This window comes from Homarus americanus, unplaced genomic scaffold (genome assembly GCF_018991925.1).
Source record: "Homarus americanus isolate GMGI-L3 unplaced genomic scaffold, GMGI_Hamer_2.0 scaffold19065, whole genome shotgun sequence".
NCBI classification, from domain to species: Eukaryota; Metazoa; Arthropoda; class Malacostraca; order Decapoda; family Nephropidae; genus Homarus; species Homarus americanus.
The window spans coordinates 1190703-1200254 of record NW_024757463.1 but is presented as its reverse complement, the minus strand read 5'-3'; the positions used below and the strand labels follow the sequence as shown (position 1 = coordinate 1200254).

Here is a 9552-nt window from a genome sequence, read left to right as displayed (position 1 = left end):
AGACAGACAGACAGACAGACAGACACAGACAGACAGACACAGACAGACAGACACAGACAGACAGGATGCGGGGTTTAATGACGGGGTTGAACAGGTGGTCGCTTTAATTATGTACACCTGACAGATGTTACACCTGAGTTGTGGTTGATGCTGGTGATAGTGGTGGTGGTGGTGATAGTGGTGGTGGTGGTGATAGTGGTGGTGATAGTGGTGGTGATAGTGGTGGTGGTGGTGATAGTGGTGGTGATAGTGGTGGTGGTGGTGATAGTGGTGGTGGTGGTGATAGGTGGTGGTGGTGATAGTGGTGGTGATAGTGGTGGTGGTGATAGTGGTGGTGGTGGTAGTGGTGGTGGTAGTGGTGGTAGGAGAGAGCGAGAGAGAGAGGTCGTAAACAAGACCAGATGTAAACACCCCCCAACATATACATACATACATACATACATACATACATACATACATACATACATACATCTCACTTGTATTCTTATCTCACTTTCCCTCCCCTGTCCTCCTCCTCCTCCTCCTCCTCCCTCCTCCCCCCTCTTCCTCCTCCTCCTCTCCTCCCCCCAGACCACATAATAAGCTTGGTAAAAATGTTAAGCCTGACTGACTGACTTCCGTACTGACTGAGAGAGAGAGAGAGAGAGAGAGAGAGAGAGACTTAAAAAAACGCCAAGAGTAAATGTCAACAACTCACTCATTCTCTCTCTCTCACTCTCTCTCTCTCTCTCTCTCTCTCTCTCTCTCTCATAGTCTATAGGAGATATTTCCTGAGTGTGTTACCAGCTGGTTGGGTACGCCTAGAGGAGGAGGAGGAGGAGGAGGAGGAGGAGGAGGAGGAGGAGGAGGAGGAAGAAGAAGGAGGAGGAGGAGGAGGAGGAGGGAAGGAGGAGGAGGAGGTGACATCATGTCCCTTAAGAAGAATTAATTTAAGACATTTACCTTAATTATTCTCGTAACATACATACACACTGTCGACTGTGTATGTATGTATGTATGTATGTATGTATGTATGTAAAGTGTGGTTATATGAATACAGACATGGCGAAGCATTGTATGGAGAGAGAGAGAGAGAGAGAGAGAGAGAGAGAGGGGAGAGAGAGAGAGACTTATGACACCCAGTAGGTCAAGTATATACATACATACATACATACATACATACATACATACATACACATACACACACATAATGAGATGAGAAATAGTTCACCCACAGATCAACTCAAGGTGTGTTAGGTGCCCTTTACTAGGACTTAACCCCTCCACCACCTCGAGGCAGGAGACGTGAGGTACCTGGGCCTCACGATGATTAAGGTGGTCCAGTTTCACCTCCAAGTTGAAGGTCCATCTCCAAAGTCTTCCGTGTCTACCTCCAAACACGTTCTTGAGTGTGTGTGTGTGGGGTGGGGTTGTGTGTGGGTTGTGTGTGTGGGTTGTGTGTGTGGGTTGTGTGTGTGGGGGTGGGTTGTGTGTGGGGGTGGGTTATGTGTGTGTGTGTGTGTGTGTAATAATAATAATAACAATAATAATAATAATAATAATAATAATAATAATAATAATAATAATGATAATAATAATGATGATGATGATGATGATGATGATGATGATGATGAGCATCCTTGTAACCTGAACCATTGTTAAAGAAACACTATACTACACCTTAATTATTCTTAACTAGTACTTGTGGGAACGTCTGTGTGTATGTGAATAGATGTGTGTGTGTGTGTGTGTGTTTGTTTTACTACAGTACACTACAACAATTATTAACCACAACAACAACCACAAGAACGCCCACAACCACCAACCACAACCACAATCTATAAACGCCACATCTTCTCAAAACATCAATAAACGAAGAAATATTTAAGTTACCCATTGTTGATAAATTTCCCATACTCTAGTTGTCATTAAAGAAAACGGAAATTATTGTTTATTTTTAGAGGATAACTCGTGTAAATGTTAGTGTTTTATATGAATATGGTTTAATGTTGTTTTGAGGAGGGTTTAGATACTCTGGTTTGTTTTATTATGGGGGGGAGGTTTAATACTGTTATGTTAAGTTAATCTAATGTTAGTTTAATATAAGCTAGTGGTAATCTAATCTAACAACCATTTACGACTCTCACTGTGTCACCTGTAATCATGTTATCTTACGCAACAATGATTCCAAGGCTACTAGGAGGAGGAGGAAAGGAAGGAGGAGAAGGAAGGAGGAAGGAGGGAGGAGAAATAAAGCTGTATGTATGTATTGTAGAGTATGTACGTATGTGTTTATATGTATGTATGTATATATATATGTACACCATTCTAACCATACTCTGTCTCTCATTAAGTGCGTGAGAATTACACTAAGCTGAGGAATATTGTGATGTGCTTTAAGGAATATTTGAGTAATATTAGTGTATTTTTAAGCTTAGTTGAGTAGTATTTGTTAAGCTTAATTGAGGGATATTTGTACAGCTTAATTAGGGATATTTATACAGCTTAATTGAGGAATATTCGTCAAGCTTAAAGGTGAGTTATATCCAGGTATGTGTGAAGCTTAATTGAGTAGTATTTGTAAAGCTTAATTGAGGGATATTTATGCCTTAGAGAATATTGAAAGAGGAGTATTTCAGACAGACAGACAGACAGACAGACAGACAGACAGACAGACTAATAGACAGACAGACAGACTAATAGACAGACAGACAGACAGACAGACAGACAGACTGACGAAGACTATAGACAGACAGACAGACAGACTAATAGACAGACAGACAGGCAGACAGAACTATAGACAGACTAATAGACAGACAGACAGAGCAGGAGCGCGGTTGGACGCATTGTTGTTCGTTGGAGACCTTGAGAGAGGCTCCTCTTCCTCCTCCTCCTCCTCCTCTCCTCCTCCTCCTCCTCCTCCTCCTCCTCCTCTCTTCCTCCTCTTCCTCCCTCTTCCTCCTCTTCCTCTTCCTCCTCTTCCTTTTCTTCCTCCTCTTCCTCCTCTCCTTTTCTTTCTCTCTTCCTCTCTCCTCCCCTCCTCCTCCTCTTCCTCTTCCTCCTGCTCCTCTTCCTCCCTCCTCTTCCTCCTCCTCCTCTTCTTTTCTCTTCCTCCTCCCTCTCCTCCTCTGCTCCTCTTCCTCCTCCTCCTCCTCTTCTTCCTCTTCCTCCCTCCCCCTCCTCTTCCTCTTCCTCCTCCTCTTTCTTTCTCTTCTTCCTCCTCCTCCTCTCCTCTTCCTCCTCCTCCTCCTCCTTCTTCCTCTTCCTCTCCTCCTCCTCTTTCTCTCCCTCTTCCCCTCCTCCTCTCTTCCTCCTCCTCTTCCTCCCTCCTCTTTCTCCCTCTTCCTCCTCCTCCTCTTCCTCTCCTCCTCTTCCTCCTCCTCTTCCTCCTCCTCCTCTTCCTCTCCTCCTCGCTTATATGTATGTATGTATGTATTATGTATGTATGTATGTATATGTATGTATGTATTTCAGTATGGGCAAATCCGACATAAAGCCAGCCTGAGCAGGAGGCCAACTGTATGAGCTCAGCCGAGGGGTGAGAGGGAGGGAGGGGGAGCAGGAAGGGGGAGCAGGAAGGAGCAGGAGTGCAGGAATGGGGAAGTGGGGTCCCAAAAGCATCAAAAGAGTCTCGGACTACTGAGAGTTCACCCAGAGTCTCGGACCAATCCAGCACCCCCCTTCCCTACCTCCACCCATAGGGAGTCAGTGTTGCTCCAGGTGTCGTGAAGGGTGGACGTGTTGGCCATGTGCTCTCTCTGGTTTGTTGACATTGAAACGTCTTCTCATTGGACACTAAACCCTGGATAATGATTGGCTCGTTTAAACGTGTGTGGTGTATAATTTCGTGTATTGACCTCGAGTTATCTATGTATGGTGTATATTTTGATGTATACTATATTTAAATCGATTTGACCTGTGGAAATAAGGTTATGTATACCTGTGTTATATGTAGACATTTCTCTTAACTGAGCTGTATGGACGTATTAACCTGTGGCTATGTGATTTACCTGTAATTAACGAAGGGAATTTTTGTGTCGTATAGTGAAATATTCCCTTCAGAGATTTTCCTCGAGATTAAATTCCCGTAAAATATTTCCCTGACAGACATTATTTCCTGGAATTTTTTTCCCAAGTTAAATTCCTGACATATTTCCCAGCCAGAGATTAAATTCCCGTAAAATATTTCCCTGACAGACATTATTTCCTTGAGATTTTTTTCCCCCAGAGATTAAATTCCCCTGACATATTTCCCAGCCAGAGATTAAATTTCCAGGACACATATTTCCCCCAGACAAGACTTTTATTTCCATCAGAGTTTATTTCCCAAGTTGGTTCTTTTCCCCACGACTTTATTTCCCTGCCAGAGATTATTTCCCCACGGGAGATTTTTACCGTGAGGCGAGAGAGAGAGAGAGACGACAGTACCTGGGAAGTGTCATCTTAAACCTTTCCCTTGATTACATTTCTACCTGAGGAGGGGGGTGTTGTAGATGGTGGTAATGGTTGTAGATAGTGGTAGGGATGTTGGTTGCTTGTAGGAGAAAGTGTTTTAAAAGTGTGTGTGTGTGTGTGTGTGTGTGCTGGTTCAGACATGCCAGATGGTTGTCTGTCTGTCTGTCTGTCTGTCTGTCTGTGGGGTGGAATGTTGTCTTATCCACCCACCACTATCTCTCTCTCTCTCTCTCTCTCTCTCTCTCTTCTCTCTCTCTCTCTCTCTCTCTCACTCACACACACACACACACCACACACACACACACACCTGGACACCTAAGCTTCAAATATACCTGTATTGATTAGGCATTATGGGGGGAGGGAGGTGGGGTGATTAGGAGGGAGAGGTGGGGTGATTAGGGAGAGACAGGTGGGGTGATTAGGAGGGGGTGTGGGGTGGTGATTGGAGGAGAAGAGGTGGGGTGATTAGGAGGGAGAGGTGGGGTGATTAGGAGGGAGAGGAGACAGGTGGGGTGATTAGGAGAGGGTGGGTGGGGTGATTAGGAGAGGAGGGAGGTGGGGTGAGGAGGAGAGGAGGGAGGTGGGGTGATTAGGAGGGAAGGAGGGAGGTGGGGTGATTAGGAGGAGGGTGATTAGGAGGAGGGTGGGGTGATTAGGAGGAGGAGAATGGGAGGTGGAGGGTGTGGGGTGATTAGGGAGGGAGGTGGGGTGATTAGGAGGAGGAGAGGAGGAGGTGGGTGATTAGGAGGGGAGAGGGGGTGGGGTGATTAGGATGGGAGGAGGTGGGGTAGGAGGAGGAGGAAGGAAGTGGGGTGATTAGGAGAGGTGGGGTGATTAGGAGGTGTGAGACAGACATACACACTATTGATTGGTCCTTACCCAAACATTGATTTAAAGTCGAGAGAGAGAGAGAGGCGTGCGGGCGTGGGTGTGAGAGACGGAGATGTTCAAATTGGTCATCCGTTCAACCGTCTGTTGATCGAGTCTCTCTCTCTCTCTCTCTCTCTCTCTCTCTCTCTCTCTCTCTCTCTCTCTCTCAGGTATCGTACTGACACACTCTATATAAGGCAGATGTCTCCAAGGTTAAACTCCCGCATGCGGTAAGTGCGTTATGAAGCCGCATGCGGGGGTCAGACTGTGCGTTGATTTACAGAGAACAAAAGGAAGTAGCATTGGCAATCTCCCCCTCGCCCACGCGTTCATGCGTAGAGAGAAATTATGACAAACACAGACTACTCTCCCCCTCCTCCCTCCTCTACCCTCCCTCCCCTCCTCCCTCCCCACCCTCCCCTCCCCTCCCCTCCCTCCCCTCTCCTTGTCTCCCCAGGACCACGTGGCAGATAGAACGCCCCCGTGCTGCTGCCTCCCTAATGCTATCCAGTGTCTGAGTATTGTAGAGCTAACTCTCTCTCTCTCTCTCTCTCTCTCTCTCTCGTTGTGGTTTAAGAGAGTGTTGAAAAGAGAGAGAGAGAGAGAAGAAGAAATTCGTGCAAAAATCATCTTACACACACACACACACACACACATACACACACTATCTCAGGTGACATCTAGCGGTCATAAGCGGCACTAGGGAGTAAATACGGTATATGAGGCGACATCTGTAGGCTAGTGGTGGAACTGTCAGTGTAAACAAACCTGAGACTATGCCATCTAGCGGTCGAAATTGGTATTATAGATGTCAACAAAGCCATCAAGCGGTCGAAATTGGTATTATAGATGTCATCAAAGCCATCAAGCGGTCGAAATTGGTATTATAGATGTCATCAAAGCCATTTAGCGGTCGAAATTGTTATAGATGTCATCAAAGCCATCTGCGGTCGAAATTGGTATTATAGATGTCAACAAAGCCATCAAGCGGTCGAAATTGGTATTATAGATGTCATCAAAGCCATCAAGCGGTCGAAATTGGTATTATAGATGTCATCAAAGCCATTTAGCGGTCGAAATTGGTATTATAGATGTCATCAAAGCCATCAAGCGGTCGAAATTGGTATTATAGATGTCATCAAAGCCATTTGGTCGAAATTGGTATTATAGATGTCATCAAAGCCATCAAGCGGTCGAAATTGGTATTATAGATGTCAACAAAGCCATCTAGCGGTCGAAATTGGTATTATAGATGTCATCAAAGCCATCAAGCGGTCGAATGGTATTATGATTCATCAAAGCCATCAAGCGGTCGAATTATTATAGATGTCATCAAAGCCATCTAGCGGTCGTTATTAGATGTCATCAAGCCATCTGCGGTCGAAATTGGTATTATAGATGTCATCAAGCCATCAAGCGGTCGAAATTGGTATTATAGATGTCATCAAAGCCATCAAGCGGTCGAAATTGGTATTATAGATGTCATCAAAGCCATCTAGCGGTCGAAATTGGTATTATAGATGTCATCAAAACCATCTAGCGGTCGAAATTGGTATTATAGATGTCATCAAAGCCATTTAGCGGTCGAAATTGGTATTATAGATGTCATCAAGCCATCTAGCGGTCGAAATTGGTATTATAGATGTCAACAAAGCCATCTAGCGGTCGAAATTGGTATTATAGATGTCATCAAAGCCATCTAGCGGTCGAAATTGGTATTATAGATGTCAACAAAGCCATCTAGCGGTCAATTGGTATTATAGATGTCAACAAAGCCATCTAGCGGTCGAAATTGGTATTATAGATGTCAACAAAGCCATCTAGCGGTCGAAATTGGTATTATAGATGTCATCAAAGCCATCTAGCGGCTATAGGCGTTATTAATGTGTATTCAGATGCCCTCTAGCGGCGAGATAGGATATTATTTATGTAAACATTCACATTCTCTCAGCCGTATGTAAACAAACGCCATCTAGCGGCCAGACAAGGTTAACAATAGTCCAAGAGGTATTTCACAGGTACACACACACACATACACACACACACACACACATACACACACAAAATTACGCCACATGACAAAAGCACACATATGTACACAAAGAACCACGTCACCTCACACACACACACACACACATACATACATACATAATAACTCCTTGTCTCCCTTCTGCTCTTTGTGTGTGTGTGTACCGTGTGTGTGTTACCATGTGTGTGTGTGTGTGTGTGTGTACCGTGTGTGTGTGTGTGTACCGTCTGTATCTTATCCTACGTACCAAGAAATAGGGTACAAACTCTTCTTGCGTCATACAAGGTCAGGACACCAGATTTCAGATTTGTCAACACTGATTTTAGGTTCAGATTTGACAACACTGATTTTAGGTTCAGATTTCAGATTTATAGGGGAGATGTTGGGGGGGGGGTGGTGATGGAAGAGGGTAGGGTAGTGGGGTGTGTGTGTGTGTGGGGTGATTTTGGGGGAGGATAGTGGGGTGAGGGGTGGTGGGGAGGGTATTGGCGCCAGTGTGTACAAACAGACTCTCTTCTGGAGCTTCCTGTAGCTATGGTCTTAACTAGCTCCCTGAGGCCTCTCTCTCTCTCTCTCTCTCTCTCTGTTCTACCCTTCTGCCTCTGTCTCTTAAAGCAAGCATTCTTTCTGTATACGTACGTGCGTGTGTGTGTGTGTGTGTGTGTGTAGTAAATAATATTAATGCTTGTAAAGATGGCGTCACACAACCCACGATGACGTCACAACATCTAATATGACGTCACGATCTTCATTATGACGTCACGGACTCCATACTTCGACGTCAGCTAACTCTGGGCGAATGACGTCAGAACCCCCATTATGACGTCAGAACTCCCTACTAGAGGACGTCAGAACCCCTTACTATGACGTCATCAGAACCCTACTATGACGCGTCAAGTAACCCCTACTATGACGTCACAACCCCTACTATGACGTCACAACCCCTACTATGACGTCACAACCCCTACTATGACGTAAACAGGACAGGGGGCGTGTGTGTTGTGGTTGGTAGGAGGCGTGTGGGCGTGTGTGGCATGTGTGTAAAGATGATGGGCGTGTTTGGTGGGGGGCGTGTATGTGTGTGTGTGTAGGCGTGTGTGTATGTGGGCGTGTGTGTGTGTGTATGGGGCATCATTGTGGGCATTTTTAATGGGGGCATACAAAAGACTACTAACCCTCTACATCATGTTATGTGGGCGTAGTGTGGGCGTACTGTGGGCGTAGTGGTGCGTTAGTGAGAGGGCAGGTGGCGTTGAGGGGAGGGGGGGAGCGTTGACGGTTAGAGACGTTGAGGGGAGGGGTGGGGAGGGGCGGGGTGAGGTATGTTGAGTCACTTAGCTGTTAACTTCTTCTTCTTACTTAACGTATAAGTGGATATGTGGATATATTTAACACATGTGGATCGTATCTCTTAACAAAACTATATCTATAACAGCATGTGGATAAAGCCCCCCTCTATACCATGTGGATGCTCTGTGTGGATTAACTAAGCAATGGATACTATGTGGATATCCTTAACATTGTGTGGAATGGATCTTATGTGGATAACTGTGGATAATCTTGAAGACAATATGTGGATAGAACATTAAGTGGATTAGACACAGTGTGGATTGGTTTAGACCATGGTGTGGAATAAACCCTAAGTGGATTAATGTGGATGGGTATGTGGATTTGTATAGAACAGTAGGATTAATAAACACTTAAGTGGATAAATCGATAAATGGATCAGTTCTGTGAAGTGGATGACCCCTGGGTGGATAATCACACCTAGAAGTGGGTACCTGGATACTCAAGTGGATAAACCATTGGATTACCAGGTGGATTATGAACCAGTAGTGGATAGCCAGGTGGATGTGAAGCTGGACAGTTGGATTGGACAAATGGATAAACGTTTGGACAATTGCTGTTGATTCCAGATGGTTTTGTCCAGTTGATTTGTCAGTCTAAGAGACATTTCCAGCTGAACCTAACCTGACCTGACCCCACCTAACCTGACCTCACCTATCCTCTATTGGTGCCTGGAAACTCCCTTGGGGCTTTATCGTTCCTGGAAACCTCACCTTAAGTGTTTCAACCTACTGGAACCCTTCCTTTAGGGCTCCATCACCCCTGGAAACCACCCTTTAGGGCTTCAACCCACTGGAACCCTCCCTTTAGGGCTCCATCACCCCTGGAAACCACCCTTTAGGGCTTCATCACCCTGGAAACCCTCCGGAAAC

The 9552-nt window shown here is 45.3% G+C and overlaps 1 long non-coding RNA gene across 1 annotated transcript in view; it reads left to right on the top strand.

Annotated features, from left to right (window-relative positions):
• Positions 1-2336: 2336 nt before the first annotated feature.
• The window catches only part of LOC121857493, a 24065-nt gene continuing 16849 nt past the window's right edge, over positions 2337-9552 (top strand). Inside the window, exon 1 of the long non-coding RNA XR_006087207.1 lies at positions 2337-2365. This is a non-coding gene — a long non-coding RNA (uncharacterized LOC121857493). The remainder of the gene's footprint in view (positions 2366-9552) is intronic.